Source organism: Prionailurus bengalensis, chromosome A2, assembly GCF_016509475.1.
Source record: "Prionailurus bengalensis isolate Pbe53 chromosome A2, Fcat_Pben_1.1_paternal_pri, whole genome shotgun sequence".
Lineage (NCBI taxonomy): Eukaryota > Metazoa > Chordata > Mammalia > Carnivora > Felidae > Prionailurus > Prionailurus bengalensis.
The window spans coordinates 73,699,097-73,715,456 of NC_057348.1; the positions used below are offsets into that span (position 1 = coordinate 73,699,097).

The 16,360-nt window shown below is 42.5% G+C and overlaps 1 long non-coding RNA gene across 1 annotated transcript in view; it reads left to right on the forward strand.

The window, feature by feature from the left end:
• The window catches only part of LOC122487714, a 40,468-nt gene extending 24,322 nt beyond the window's left edge, over window positions 1-16,146 (forward strand). Inside the window, exons 3-4 of the long non-coding RNA XR_006298448.1 lie at window positions 14,996-15,074; window positions 16,103-16,146. This is a non-coding gene — a long non-coding RNA (uncharacterized LOC122487714). The remainder of the gene's footprint in view (window positions 1-14,995; window positions 15,075-16,102) is intronic.
• Window positions 16,147-16,360: the final 214 nt, after the last annotated feature.

Consider the following 16,360-nt stretch of genomic DNA (forward strand, 5'->3'; position numbering starts at 1 on the left):
TAAAATTTTTTATTTTTTTAAAGTTTTTTTAATGTTTATTTATTTTTGAGAGAGAGAGAGAGACAGACAGACAGACAGACAGAGCATGAGCTGGGGAGGGGCAGAGAGAGAGGGAGACACAGAATCCAAAGCAGGCTCCAGACACTGAGCTGTCAGCACAGAGCCGGACACGGGGCTGGAACTCACAAACCGCAAGATCATGACCCGAGCCAAAGTTGGACACTTAACTGACTGAACCACCCAGGCACCCCTAGAAGGGAATATATTTCTTTAGAAGCAAACTCCAAAAGTTAGTACACAATAAAGGAAGCATTTCAAGTACTGAGAAAGATTTAGATAGCTACATATAAAAAAATTAATGCAATCATGAATTTATGTCATGTCCAAATAAATCCCAGGTACATTAGTGAGTGCATTGTGTTTAAAGAAGTGAAAATACTAGAAGAAAATTAAGATTAACATTTATCTGATTTCTGAGTGGGAAAGGGTATTCTAAGCATAAACTCCATAGGAGAAATCACAAAAGAAAAGATGGATAGATTTGACTGTATACAAATGTATGTAAAAAATATAAATAAAAATGTAAAATAATTGATAATTTGGGGAAACATTTGCAAGAAATATGACTAAGGGTGGATATATTTAATATATAATGTGTTCACTCAAATCAATAAGAAAAAATGTTAATGCCCTAAATTTAAAATGGGCCAAGTGTATGAAGAGATAGATTACTTGAAGAGAATTTACAAGTGACTAGTTAACATATATTTAAAAAGTTCATCGTCACTAGTAATCAAAGCAAAGGAAATGAAAAAATTTACTTAATCACTGAGAATTATCAGAAGTAAGATTTAAACTTGGTGTGGGAAAATGTGGGCTCACATACTGCTGGTAGAGAGAAATTTGTCAACCCCTCACCGTAGGCCTATCTCTGACATTTGGGAGCCCAGCAAGAGAATATAAATGGAAGCTCATATGCTATTTATCTAAATACTTAAGTATGTAATTGTACTCAAAGGATATACATTTGAAAATCTCTCCATTACACATGTAAATTAAGCTAAATGTAAGAAATGGAAAATTAAAGTTATGTATTATATATGTTTTTAGAGAGTTATTTTCATCTAAAATATTCAGAATTACTTTAAAATTTAAAGGCAAATGAGAGTTATAAATAATAACTATCAGAATTTTAGATAAGACTTATTTAAATAAATTTTAGTTTAATTTTAAGTGTTTAATTAAATATTAGCAAATGTTTTTATAAACATAAAGCTATTCAAAATTGTTCAGTATCAATGTCCATGAAGTCGGTAACAAAGAACTGTTATCACGCATCATGCATGTTATATCTTTACCTCCATAGAATCAAATGTAAGAGTAATATAAATTGGTTAATATTGCAAAGTGCTCCTTCTCACTGCAAAGAGAACACCAGTTCTTGAGTATGTTAGGACTATACATCTAGCATGAAGGGAAATCAGAAAGTAGGCACACAGTACTACTAGCAAATGGTACTTTCTTTTCTAAGAAGCTACTGCATTTATGTTGACAGGAAGGGCTTGTCAGGTTAATTTGTCTTCTCTTACCTATGTGCTTTCTACCTCTCCAGAGAAGTGTCCATCTCTGATGTGGCAGTGGCATAACTCATAAATCTTACGGGTATTTAGATGCGGTTACTTTTGTGTTTTAAGGACATCTGGTGAGAGAGGTGAAGCTGTGTGTCCCTGGGGCTGGAATAGTCTTATTCATGAAAGTGGGTGTTTAGGGTTATGGATAATGTTGTGTCCTGGGTCCTGATTGATTCTGGTATCCATATATTCTTTAATAAATGCACTGTGTGTGTGTGTGTGTGTGTGTGTGTGTGTGTTTGTGTTTGACATCGGTGGCCTTTTGATGTGTGGGCTTATGGTGGGATTTCTTGTTATTTGGGTTCAGAGGCAATTAGTACAATGTACATCAAAAGCCTTGGAACTATGAAGACACTGCCATTACATCTTTGTTAGGCTAAGTTAGGGTTGGACAAAGGAATTATATAGGCTTTAACTCAGTGATTCCATTAAAAAGAAAACTACCGTAAATAAATAATGAGCGAATACTAGAAAGTGTGGGCAAAGATTTGTATACCAAGTTGCTTATTATGACATTACTTAAAATGTTCAAGAAGAGGGGAATAGCTAAATACATTGTGATATCTATATAATGGAATACAATGCTAGGACTTTATATGTGGGAAATACTTATGACTTAATATTAAATGACAATGTGAATTATATAAACACCGATCTCAGTTAAGAGAACCATATGCATAGAAGCAAAGACAGGAAGGAAAAGCATCAACATTTTGGTAGTGCTTATGTCTCTGAGTTGTGAGAATATGGTTAATTTATCTTCTTTTTTTTAAACTAGGCTCCATGCCCAGTGTGGGGCTTGAACTCGCGACCCTGTGATCAAGAGTTGCACACTCTACTGACTGAGCCGGCCACTTGCCCCAATTAATTTATCTTTTTTTTTTAAAATATATATTTTTTAACGTTTATTTATTTTTGAGACAGAGAGAGACAGAGCATGAACGGGGGAGGGGCAGAGAGAGAGGGAGACACAGAATCAGAAGCAGGCTCCAGGCTCCGAGCCATCAGCCCAGAGCCTGACGCGGGGCTCCAACTCACAGACCGCGAGATCATGACCTGAGTTGAAGTCGGACGCCTAAACGACTGAGCCACCCAGGCACCCCTAATTTATCTTTTTAAAAATATTTGTACTAATTTTCCTGGTTTACTATTATGAGCACATTATTTTCAAAATGAAAGAAATAAAGCTACTTCAAAGAGAGAGCTTTAATGTTAACATATAGCTTCACAAGTGCTGAATGTGAGCCTTAGACGCAATGCCTAATTCATAGTAGAACATGAAACCGAGTGTTAGTTCTTGCTAAAAAGGGGGATTTGGGATTATAATAAGGATTTTTTTTAAGATTTTATTTTTAAACAATCTCTACACCCAATGTGGGGCTCTAACTTAACAACGCTGAGACCGAGTTGTGAGCTCTACTGACTGAGCCAGCCAGGTGCCCTGATTACAAGGCTTTCTTATATATCTCTCTGATCAAGTTAGTTTGTCACATTTTGGGTAAGCATTGGTTTTAATCAGGGCACACAACTTACATTGTTGTTTCTGTTAGGCTGTTTTCTGGAGATTCCTTTAGGTCTCCCAAAAAGAAAACAGAAAAAAAGATCTTCAGTTTGATAGGAGAATAATGGGCTAGGGATGCATGCAGATGGTAGAAAAGAGCTTTTTAATGTTGGTTTGAAAATAATAAGGGTCCAAAATAGTTTTAAGTTTAATGTCTGACTGAACCTCATAATTAGCTTTATTGACAGCCCTTTGCCTGTAACCACTGGATAAATACTATGTTACAATATGCAGAGTGAACCTGAGATCACAAAACTCCTTTCTCCAACCCTCACTTAGCCTGACAACGTTGTAATGGCAATGTCTTCATTGTTTGTAGTTTGGTAGTATTTTGTTTCCTTCTAGGGCAAGACTGTGGAGAGGCAGCTTAACCTAGTAGTTGAGAACATAGGATTCAAGATATGTTACATGAAAAGAGGAAGTCTTAAGAGCAATATTTATATTCTGAACAATTTTTGAAAAAGAAACAGTTACCTCTTTTGTATATTGTATTAGGCAGTTTAGGTAAGGATATGCTGCAGTAACAAACATGTCACAAATCTCATTGGCTGTCAGTAGTAAAGTGAGTGGCTTACCCATCTTACATGCTGGCTGTGGGCTGACTATAGCCCTGTTTTACGTCTTCACTCTGGGATCCAGGTTGAAGGAGTATTCCCTTTCAGGGACATCACTATTCTCATGGCAAAGGAAAAAGAACATGGTGGAAGCACATGATGGCTCTTACAGTTTGTGCTTGGAAGTGGAGCATACCTTTGGCCAAAAAAATACAACCAAGCCTGAGGTCTATGGGGTAGGAAGTATAGTCTTTCCTGTGGTTTAGAGGGAGGGGCCACACATATTTTGAACAATAATTCAACCTATGTCAAATATGTATATAATTGTGTGTGTGTGTGTGTGTGTGTGTGTGTGTGTGTGTGTGTAAACAGTAAGAATTAGAGCATAAATCAATAAAATTGGAAGCAGGAAATCAATAGAGAAAATCACCAGACCTGTTATTAGTTAAGGCACACTATAGCTAGCTAGTAATAGAACTCCATAAAATACTTTTTGGACAGCTTCCTAAACATAAGCTTCATCAAAAATAATCTTTAGATAATTTAGACAAATGAAATGCTTGAGGAGGGTGTAGTTTTCAAATTGAACCAGTAAATTCATTTATAAAAGTACACAAGGAATCATGTGGAATGGTCTTGGACGAGCTAAGAGAAGTCAGGACTAATACACATTGTCAAGATGAGACAGTGAGACCCAGAGCCAGAAGTTTAGGCCCTAGACTGACAGCTCTTGTCCTTGGGCAGTCCCTTCACCTTTGTCCTGCTTCAGGTTTCTCAGTGAAAGTGTCTGCTCCACCTGACAGTGAAGACCTTTTCAACATAGCAAAGATAAAAATGCCTTGTAAACCTAAAAAAGATTGTAATTTCGGTCATGATCCAACTTTTGCCTTATTATTTTAGTTGAAAGTTTTTTCTTTTCTTCCCCCCCTCCTGCCTTAAATCATGTGGCTATTTGCCTCAGCTCTTTAGAACACTTGCTATCATAGTCTAAGTATGGAAAATACCTTAGCAACAGCAGTTTCCCAGAGAAATCCTATTTGGGCACCAACATCTCTTGGGAAAGCAAAAAGGAGTAAATCTGAAGATTTATGTAGCAGCAGCATACCTTGGGGAAAAAATTATTCAAGTATTCTAAAGTATTTGATATTATACACACCTGTGCTGTCCAGTATATTAACCACTAGTGGCATGTGTCCATTTAAATTCATTAAAATTAATGAAGTTCAGTTCCTTGGTATGATCTGCACCAGCCCTCACCCACCTCAACTTCTGTGACTCACCCTCCCTCTTGGTTTTTTAGAACACGGAATGCACAGTCCTACTTCAGGGCCTTTGCCCATGCTGTTCCCCACCCCCTGAATTCTTCCTTCAGCTATTTTTATGGCCCACTCTCTCACTTCATTCAGGTTGAGGCTCAACGTCACTTCATCTGAGGAAGACTTTGTCTTCATTTCATTACATTTATCTTTTGTAAGGTAAATTTGTAAAATACATTGTATGGTAGGTAGTGATAAATGATTAGGGACAAATCAAGGAGGTAAAGGGGGAGAGGTTTTGTTTTGTTTTGCCTTTTAACAATTTTAAAGAGTCCAGGCTAATGTGACGTCTTAGTAAAGAGTTAAGAAGGGGAAGAAGCGAGCCATGCAGATATTTGGGGAAAGAACATTTCAAGCAGGGAAGATAACACGGACAGTGACCCCGGGGCAGGAGTGGGCCAGGCCTATTGGAGAGCTGACGAGCCATTACTAGCTGTGCTAGTTGTTGATTTGCCTGTGCCCTCCCCACACCTTTGTAAATATTCAGTGTACTCTACCCAATTACTCCTCGTGAGGGTGCCATCTGTTTCCTGCAGGGCCCTGATGGATACGAGTGAATCCATCCTGTTTGGGAAGGTTGTACAGTCTATAAAAAGAAATGCTGGATGAGTTCAGAGCAGGGGAAAAATCATTGTAGGATGAAGCATGTGAATCTTTGTGTCGACCTTGAAGGAAATACTGTAGAACCAAGTTATTTCTATGACCGTGCTTCTAAATTAATGATAGCCCTTCAGCCCCATGGCCTCAGCCAGAAATCTCTCTGGGTGTTATCTCGGATTCTTCCTTCTTCTTCACCCCAACAGCTAATTGATCACTAAATCCCATCTGATTTTCTAAATCTCCTTTGAATCATTCTTTCCAGGTCTTTGTTATCCACCACTGGGTGCCTGCAGTAGCCTCCCTCTCTTACCCTTTCTCCAAAGTGACCTTTAGAGAATACAAAAATACAAATGCACTATCTTTCTGCTCCTTTAAAAACCTACTCATTAGCTCTCCCTGGTGTACAGGAGAGTGTCCATGTTCGTTGGCAGGCATTCCCAACCTCATCACCCACTATTCCTCCTTTTGCACGTAGTGTTCAAACCATACTCGGTAACGTATGGTTTTTGTATGGTCATGCTTCCAGACTTTCGCATATGCCTCACCAGATGCCAGCAATGCCACTCCCCTGCCTTTGTCTACTAACTCTCTCCTGCCTTTTGGGACTCAGCTCGTGTCACCTCCTCAGGAAGTCATCTTTCAACAAGTATTTGTTAAGCCAGTCTGTGAAGGCACTGAACTGGGTGTTTTGTGTATAAAACATACGAGATCCTTGTTTTCCTAAAGATTTTGTCTCATCATTTTTAGAGTCATTGAACAAGGCAACCATTGGACCGAAATGGCTCTAACGTCTTGGCAGCCTACACAAACAAACTGAAACCCAAGCCAGAGTCAATTTCTGTAAATGCCTTACGGTTATGAAATTGAAACTTAAGAACAATAAATCACAACTAACTAGGCTTCCCTAAATAAGGCAACTCGGATTATAACCAAGCAGGTGATTTCTTTGTTGTTTCTGTGTCTTCTAGATGCTCTAAGCCTTTCCCTTAGCTCCTGACCTCTACCCAATTTTGGTTTGGCACTGCCTGAGTCAGATCAATAGTTGTTCCAATAAACTGTTCAAAAACCTAATGTACCTCGGTTTATCTTTTAGCATACTAATTGCTAACAGCATTTGTTTGGAAAGACAAACGCTAAACAGGGAAGCACAGATAAACATATAGCAAAAATTGTGTGAGTTGCCTTGAGGGAAAATCCAGAGAACAATGAAAGTGACCTTAGGGTGGTAATAGAAGGCTGTAATAGAAGGCTGAGGAGGTGACAGTTAAGCTGATGCCTGAAAAATGACAACGAGCTAACCAGGTAAGCCAGGTGACGCTGTAGGGGGTCACTGAGAGGATTCAGGGCAGCATTTTGGACCGAAGAAACAAAAGGGAAGGAGTATGTAGGAAGGCTGTGAGAGGGAAAGAAGAACCTGGTGCATCGTAGGAATTGAAAGCCAGTTAGTAATGGAGCTGGAATTTGGTGAGCCATGGAGAGTGGAAGAGGTGGAGGTGCAGAGGTAGGCAGGGCCAGACCTTGCATGACTGTGCGCCCAAACAGGAAAGCAAACAAACAAAAAGTTTGGATTTTAGTTGAATGCATAGCAAGTCCCTGAAGTTTCCTAAGCAGAGGAATGACCTAATTTCACTCATGGCTTAAACGGCTCACTCTGGCTACAATCTGGAGAATGGCTTGAAGGGAGGTCAAGAGTGAAAAGAGTAATGTCTCCCTCTTTGAATTAGGGGTCCCTCCTGTATATTCCTAGAGTATCTGGTGCTTCTCCTGTCATACAGTAAGTGTTCAATGAATGTCTTTATTAAGGAAGGAAGTATCAGATCCAACTTTTCTCTCCAAGTCTCTAGCTCTCTTATCTGAAAGGAGAAAAAAAAAAGTCTCAACTAAGGAACTGTCCAGCTATAAAATTGGGTGACCATTTGCTGGAGAAGAAAGGACATTTTGGTGAGGCATCAGAGTAAGAGGTCTGAAGGAGATTGGCCCGAACAGGGTATGTGCTGGAGGTGGGGTGTGGACGGGAGATGAAGGGAGACCCTCTTGACCAGAGTAGGTGGTTGAGTAGCCATTTTTAATTACTGGAGTTCTTCTGGATTGTGGAAAAAAGTTCTAAATGTACGGAGAAAACAGCTGAATCTCCCCACATTCATCAAGGTGGAAACAAGGCTAATGTGCTCTTGGGCAGCCCACGCTCAGAGCCCACTCTGATTGCTCTACTTACATCAAGGAGCTGGCAAGCTCTTAACGCTCCACTGTTTGTGCAATGAGAATTTATACACCAGGCACCATAGCACAGTGAGATAAAAAGTATACCAAGTGGGGTGAATGAAATTAAAGATACATATGATAAGATAAATTTGGCATTTCATAAACTCATTTTGGGGAAGGGAGAACTCATTAGGCTGTGAAAATGAATCACGGGGAGAACAGGGTCCCACTGGCAGAGCATCACTCACTGCAGGGTAATTCTCTGGTTGTCGTGGGGCTCTGCGTAGAGGGTAGATTGATGATGATCCCTTCTTTATTGAGATTTTGGGCTCACATCTCATTTATGTTTATGCCTGCCAGATGGCGGAGCCTTTATTTGTCACTGCATTTCTTAGCCTTTTCTTGATCTCTGAAGCTCGAGTGCAGAGATGCTCAAAATGGTACAGTAAGTATGTCTGGGAAATGCATCAGTAAATACTTAGAGAAACAAATAATGCTGAGGGCAGGGGTTTATTCCACAGGATAATAGGGATGAGGTTAGGAAAAAGAAAGATGGATGTTCAATATCAAGGCAAAATACCCTGGCCATTCGACTTTAAGAATGACTTCCCAGGGGAGGCCGTGAAAATCCTGCTACTTGAGGCATTTGAGAATAGACTGGATTCTGGAGATTATCCTGTAGGGAGTCAGATGTACTGTGATCCAGGGAGTGAATGAAAATAGCCACAAAACCTACAAAATTGTCTTTTGTGGTTATGATTCTGGCAGCCCGGTCAGGTCTTGCTTTTTTGAATCCTTTGCTATAACCAGTATGAATTTACCCAGGCTGAACTGAAGAACTACAGTTTAGAATATGAGTCTTGGTGGGCTCCCATGTTCATGACCTGGCTGGCTAAGAGGCTGTGCTGTCTTACACATTGTCCTGGTTGATGTCCTCTCCTTCCCTCCGCTGTCCCCCCCTCCCCTCCTCTCCTTCTTCCCTTCTTTGCCCTCCCCTACTCTTCCCTGCTCTTCTTTCCTCTCCTCCCCTCCCTTTTGTATTCTCTTCTCCTCAATAAATGACATAGATATGGGGAGACAAAGATTTGGACACCATTCCTCTGAGTCTTTCTGGTGTGTCTTTTGGATGCCTGCCCTCTGCTGCTCACTGCACTGTGGTTTGGTGTTTAAACTATGGGTCTATGTCTACCAGAGAGAGTCATTGTGAGACATGGGAATTGCTGAGGTCTGCTGGCAATTCCATAGTGGACAATCCCTGCAAAGCCTGCAGAATTTCAGTTAAAATCTGCTCCCTGCTCCTGCCCCAGCCTACCTAGAGATCTGCTAGGGATCTGAGTCTTCTGTTTTATAGCTATTGTTAAGGATTTGATGGAGGCGAGGTGAAGGAGGAAGGGTTTCATTCCCTAAGGACAGACTGAACTTGTCATTCAAGTTCAGCTGTAAGAGACTCTAGAGTAAAAATGTCGAAGGCTGAATGCTCATTCTTCTTTTTTCTCCTGATCAATTGTAATTGGTCTACAAATACGTGTATTTGGGGAAAGTCTCTGAAACTGGAGCTGTGACAAGTTGCTGATGTGGTCACAGAACAGGGGTAAGTATAGGGGTCCAGGTAAGTCAGCAGGCTGGTAAGAAGGTTTGAGAGACATGTCCTTGGTGAATGCCATGATTCAGTGCCTTGTCACTATGAGCCATAGCCCAGCCCAGCCCAGTTCAGCCTTCCTAAACGTGCATGATCATAAAGATCTGAGGAGCAGTCAACACAACAAATTGGAACCTGTTCCACGTTGTCTATTCATCTTTTATTGTGGGCTAGGCTCTGTGCTAGGTGTTGTAAGAAATACAAATACGAATAACACCCAGTTTGGGTTCTCAAAGAAAATACAACTAATAGGAAAAAACCAACACAAATGACCATAATAAAGGGCAGTGCCAGATAACCACTCTGGGCTGTTTTGTACACCAACAACCATTCTTTGGTTCTCCAGACACCAACTTGGTGTTCAATGATTCCATTCAATTCTGATACTACTTCGCATTAGTGCATACCCTACAGGCTAAAGGCTCTGTCCTACAATACTGCCTCCCACTTCAGGTGTCAGGCATTAGTCCTGGGCCTCCCATAATTCTTACCTACCAGCTATAAATGGGGGGGGGGTCCCATGACCCCCCCTCCTTAGGTTTGGTAATATGGTAGACTGGCTCACAGAATTCGGGAACATATTTTACTTACATTTATTGATTTATTATAAAGGATGTTATAAAGGATACAAATGAATAGCCAGATGAAGAGGTATATAGGATGAGGTCTGAGGGGGTCTCAAGCACAGGAGCTTCTGTTACAGGGAGGTGGGGTACACCACCAGACCAGCACAGGGATATGCTCACCAACCCACATACTCTATGAACCCTGCCATTTACGGGTTTTATGGAGGCTTCACTACATACACACAAATGATTAAATCATTGACTCAGTCTCCAGTCCCTCTCCCCTTCCTGGAGTTGGAGGGTAGGGTTGAAAGTTCCTAGCTTCTAATCAAGGCTTGGTCATTCTGGAGACTGGTCCCCATCCTGGAGTGATCCAGGGGACCCCAACAGCCAGTCCTCTCATTAGCATGCAAAAGACTCTCATTGCTTTGGATATTCCAAGGGTTTTAGGACCCAAGTGCCAGAAACTGGGACAAAGGCTCAATATTTTTTATTATGCCACAACCACCATAAGGAAATTACATGGAAAGCATGTGTGACTTCAAAGAAGAAAGATCAGATCAGTTTTTTAAATAAATTATATTGCGGTATCACATAATGCGGAAGAACTTGGGTTCTGGATTTGATTTCTGGAGCAAATCTCATAGCTGCTTTTCTGCTTCTTCACTGGTGTCCTTAATCACAAAATGGAACAATGTCAGTTCCCCTGGAAAGAGTATAAGGGACCTCAGATCTCTTCCATGATGGGAGCTTCCTGTGGCAGAGTGTTATTTTGCTTGTCTGTTCGGTCCTCTATAGAGCTCAACTACATCGTCTCCCCCCCCCCCCCCGAAATCACAATAAGATGGGGAGATTACTGCTTGAAACTTGCAATCCCATTATCTGTCAGCCTATGAAAGATAAAAAGTGCCACTAGTGTATCCAGAAAGTCATTTTTCAGTAGCCATGGGTGACAAGAATTACATTTCTTTGCTAGGAGATCTTGATGCAGTGTATCATAAATATTCAGGTTCTGTAGACTTTTAAAAAAGATGTAATATCTCCTTTTTTGTGTAACACTAGCTTCAAGGTCAGATCCAGGATGACTCAAAAACAGGAACTAGGAATTCTTATGCATGAGTGAAAAGCAGCAGTTGGGGAGTGGGCCGAAGGAGGTTGAGGAAGTAGAAACTGAAAAGTGAAGTAGGGGTTGGGGTATGGGTCTGGAAATCATATGCTGGGGTGGATTACCCTTGGAACCAGGCAGGTGGGCCTCTGCTCTGGCTTTAGCTTTCATGGGACTGGCTCTGGCCCTCCTCCGTCTGTGCCTTTCCCAGGGGATGAGAGGTCCAGGAGCCCAAGTGGTGTGTCCACCTACAGTCCATGCCCCCCTACTTCAAAACCATATTCTAGGTACCAGGGACACCAGAATTCCTTGCCCCAATGCTAAGGTCAATATAAATTGTCTTTCCCAGGTCTGTCCTTTTGAGTGAGGGCTAATTATACCACCTGTGTACCCAAAGGGTGGCCAAGGAGTCGTGGTTTGGCAGGGGCCAGGGAAGACAGAAATAGGCTGGGTGAGCTGGGATGTCCATATGCATACAGAAAAGGTCTTTTATGATCTGAGTAGAGCTAGCAGAGAGAAAAGAGAAATGGGTGGGTTGTGGGCCAGGGGCTTCCATGTGTACTGTTGCCCTAGGCCTGCAAATGTGAGGGGCAGGCCTGTGGAGGAGTCCAGGCTTATAACTTCCCAAGCAAAAACAATGAATTTGCAAGTAGTTCCTGATAGAATTGAGTTGGCTTGCCCTTGTCCTAGAGTCAATCTTAATTGTTTTTATCTCTATCTGCCATGTTGCTAATAGGGCAACTACTTCATGGTAATAGCACTAGGACCTTCTAGTCCACAGCTATAGTCCTTGAGAGACAGGAGTAACTTTAAGAGAAAGACTGTCTGGTCTAGAATTTACAAGAACCCCACGATGTCCACACACCAAGAGGAAGGAGGCACTGTTCCTTTTGAACCTGACTCAGGAAAACTTTCGCGGAGGCTCTGGTATCAAATGCAGTCCTGTCCTGAGATCTGGCCCAGCCCTGTGCCTCAGAGGACTCTGCTGTTTGAGTGCATTCCTTGAACTTTTCTTATTCCCTGTCCAATGCTGGAGATAGGAAGGAGTCAACAGTGCCATCCAGGTGGGACTCCTGGACCCTGTAGCAGGACCCATGTGGGCTCTGGTGCCTATTTCTCCCCTTTAGGACTTTCTTCCATCCTCTACTGCTCGTATAGGGTTGGCCAGATGCTCCAGAAGATCCGAGCCTTGTGCCTGTGACGTTGTTCCAGGATTGGGACCAGGACCCAGACCTAGTTCCAGGAGGGTGGTCTGGAGATTGTATAGCTCCTGCTGACTTGTATTTCTTTCATGGGATCACCTGAAATTGGGCCACCAGATGTGCTAGTATGAAGATTTTGGTGACTCTAATTGCTTATATATAATTGTTTATATATTTGTCTGGGCCCCACATACCCTAGGGGCAGCCATGGTCACACACTTGTACAAATATTAATCTTTTCCCCAGTTTCCCTCCTAATTCTGCTGTCTCCTAAATCCCATAACAAGGACCCACATTCTCTGAAGAGCAGAAACCCAGAGGCAGAGGAGGAAGTTCCAAGTGGTTAATTCCGGTCTTTTCTGACAGAGATGACACAGCTTCTGGACTTCCAGCTGTGTGGAGTCTTGCCCTTAGTTTCCGTGTAGGACAGCGGCCTGATTGAATCCTGCAGACAGGAAGATGAAGCGTGCCTCAAAAGTATTGGGGGGTAATTGGTAGGAGCTTCAAGGAGAATAATGTCACATCCCTGGCAGTGGCTAGAGGAGGAGGTGACTTGGAAAGGTTTTCTGTCAATAACATGAAGTTCCCAACACATTCTACCAGATCCAAAATGAACCCCTTCCCCACCAAAACCTCGGTTGTGTCTGCTCTGGGAAAGGACCTGTGGAAGAGACAAGATGAATACCTGAGAGATGATACCCCAGCTGCTGCTCATCCTGTTGAGAGCAGCAACTCACATTTACTGGGCACATGATATCTAGATATAGATATTATCTGGTTTAATCCTAGTGACAAAGTCTGGGGGGCGGGGTAACTGTTATTATTTCCATCGTAGATAAGGAAACAGAGGACAGGGTGTGAAAATAATTTGCCCAAGATCAGGTAGCCGGTTAGTGGTGGGGTCAGGATTTGAACCCAGGTCTATTCCACTGCTCCAGGCCTGTTCATGCTCAGACAGCCTTACTGCTAGGGTGCAGTGAGAAAGATCTCTCCTGCAAGAGAAAATCTGGGGGCCTCCCTGGGACTCAGAAGCGAGCTCTTGGATGGGCTCTTTTAGCTGTTTTTTAAAAAACCTTGAAGTACTTTCAGTGACCAATTTTTCATTCCGAGTCAGCAGCTTTGGATTACAACACACATCAGCTGCTCTTAAAAGGTAACTGAAAAAAGGGTGTGATGAAAAAAGGGTATTGACATCCCCTCCACTCCAAAAAAAAAAAAAAATTATATTATGGTTCTTTTCACCCAAGCACTTCAAAACCTTTCTAGAACACCTTGTGGGGAGTGCTATTATCACACTTTGCAGAGTAACAACTGACCATCTGGCCATACTCATTCAGGAAACCAATGGCAGATCAAGTTTGATTTGGAGAAATGTAGCCAGGCTTAGGTCCCTCTCACAACTCAGATCCACTGTCATTGCAATTGGGCCACCCTGGTCCAGGGGAATTTGGACTCTACATTGTCAGTACATTTCTTTTTAATTAGCTTATGTTTTTTAAAGGGAGTTTTTTAAACAAATTTTAATTATTTCTTTTTTTGCAGAGATTTGCAAAGGCTTTGAAGAATACGCGAAATAGGACTGGTTAGCGTACAAACATAAGGAAAGAAGTCAAACAAGAATAGGGAACAAAATGGAGTCTGTGAATGAGGCAAAATCAAACATGGCTGAAGTTGGGAGCTTGTTCTTCAGTGAGAGGCCAGAGTGGCCACATACTCCTCTAACTGCCCCCAGGGGGCGCTGTGCTCAGTAAGGTTTCCATTTAGGAACCTCTCTTCCATCACACACATTTCTCAATTTCATACTCAGAGCCTGGAATATCTGATTCGAATCTGGTTCTGAGTTAACTGTGGCTTTTGGATATGATCTAATGTTTCCTTATCTTCAAAAAAGACCTCCTTATATTATTCTGAGGAATACATGAGGGGACAAATGTAGAATACTTAGTGCAATGGTCTGAACGTTTGTGTCCCCACACAATTCCTATGTTGAAACCCTAACCCCTAAGGTGATGGACATTAGGAGGTGGGGCCTTGGGAGGTCATTAGGTTATGAGGCTGGAGCCCTCATGGATGGGATTAATGCCCCTATGAAAGGGGCCCCAGGGAGTTCTCTCACCCCCTTCCCAGCCTCCCAAACTGTAAGAAATAAATTTCGCTTGTCTACAAGCTACCCAGTCTATGGTATTTGTTACAGCAGCCCAAATGGGTTAAGACACTTAGCATAGTATCTGCATCCTGCAGGCTCTTAGCAAGGTTTATATATTTCTCTCCCTCTTTCCCTTCTTCTGTTCTTCCTTCTTTCCTCTAGTTTTCTTTTAAAAAAAAAGTTTATTTTGGGGGGGGGAGGGGCAGAGAGAGAGAGAAAATCCCAGGAAGGCTCTGTGCTCTCAGCACTATGTGGGGATTCAGGGCTCAGTCTCACGAACCAGGAGATCATGACCTGAGCTGAAATCAAGAGTCAGACGCTTAACTGACTGAACCCCCCAGGTGCCCCACAAGTTTTCTTTTGAAATGTGATATATAATCAACTCGATTTTTCTTCTGGATTTTAAGTAAGTTTAGGTTACTTAGGCTAAGTAAGTAAATAAGTTTAAGTCAAATCTTAAACTGCTTCTCTAGGAGAGTACACGGGACGAACACATTTTCTGGAGGGAGCGGTATTGGAATCCTAAGGCGCTGGGCACAGCTCCTGAGGAAGGTAAGGCCCCAGGTGGTCGGTCTACTGTGGGACAAAGCACAGAGCAGGGCGGGAAGACCCTGACAGCGTGGGTTGAGGGTGCCCAAAGGAGAGGTGTGAGTGTGTGAGTGTGGGTGTAGAATCACAGGGAGAAGCCGGCCCATAGCGCAAGACTTGCTGTTCACTCTAATTAAGAGCATCCTTCTCAAAACTCCTGGTGTTTGCTGACAACCGGAGGCTTTTTCCCCCTTCTCAGAAATTCCCTGCGGGAAATGTGGATCTAAGGGGAAAGTGTAAATAAAGGCTTCTTGGAGAAAGTCCCTCTTTCTTCGGGTGTGAAGGGCTCTCTGGGGTCCTGGTGCGAGCTCAGGGACTCTCATCCTCCTCCTCGCTTACCCCCTCCTTCTTTTCTTTACTTCCTTCCTTCATCTTTGTTCTCGCTTCCTGGGGGCTGCACCCCAGCCGGGGCCCTCTCCCCGCACGTCCCTTCCCCAGGGTTCTTTCAAGATCCTTCTCATTTCTCGTCTTCCCTGCCATTTTTCTTCTTGGCTTTTCATCCATAATAAGGGAAGCATGGTAGAAAGCATCTCTATTTCTCTTCTACTCATATTCCCGTAAACATCTCCAAGAGCCTGAGAAACGTCTGTTTCTTGGTCTCCTGTTTCTGGAAACCATTATTTATTTAACGTGTTCCTACCACTTGGTGAGGCTCCTATTCTTCTGTGGAATATTCCCGCAGACTGGATTCCAGAGTCTGCTGTTTAGAAGCACTGTTGTTTCCTTGTTTCCTGTCACCAAACAATTGCCGGCTTCCTTCATGTGAGCAGCAGTGGAGAAAAACACCAGTGTGGCAAACCCGCACCAGACCCACAATCCCCCACCCCTGGGCTTGAACCTCGGTGGCCACGATGTGAGAGTGGTTTTAAAACTTAACAAAATGTTTACCTGAGCTATTCTTTCTATTCTTGTTAGTCATAGTCTTTATTTAAACATGTGGCTCCATTTTATTTATTTATTTATTTTTAAACGTTTATTTATTTTTGAGACAGAGACAGAACGTGAACGGGGGAGGGTCAGAGAGAGAGGAAGACACAGAATCCGAAGCAGGCTCCAGGCTCTGAGCTGTCAGCACAGAGCCCGACGCGAGGCTCAAACTCACAAACCGCAAGATCATGACCTGAGCTGAAGTCAGACGCCCAACCGACTGAGCCACCCAGGCGCCCTATCCATTTTAACAAATAGAAGAGGAATTAGAGTCTAACTGATTCCCAGTAATAGGGATGGACCTAGTTTATACTTTTAAATTA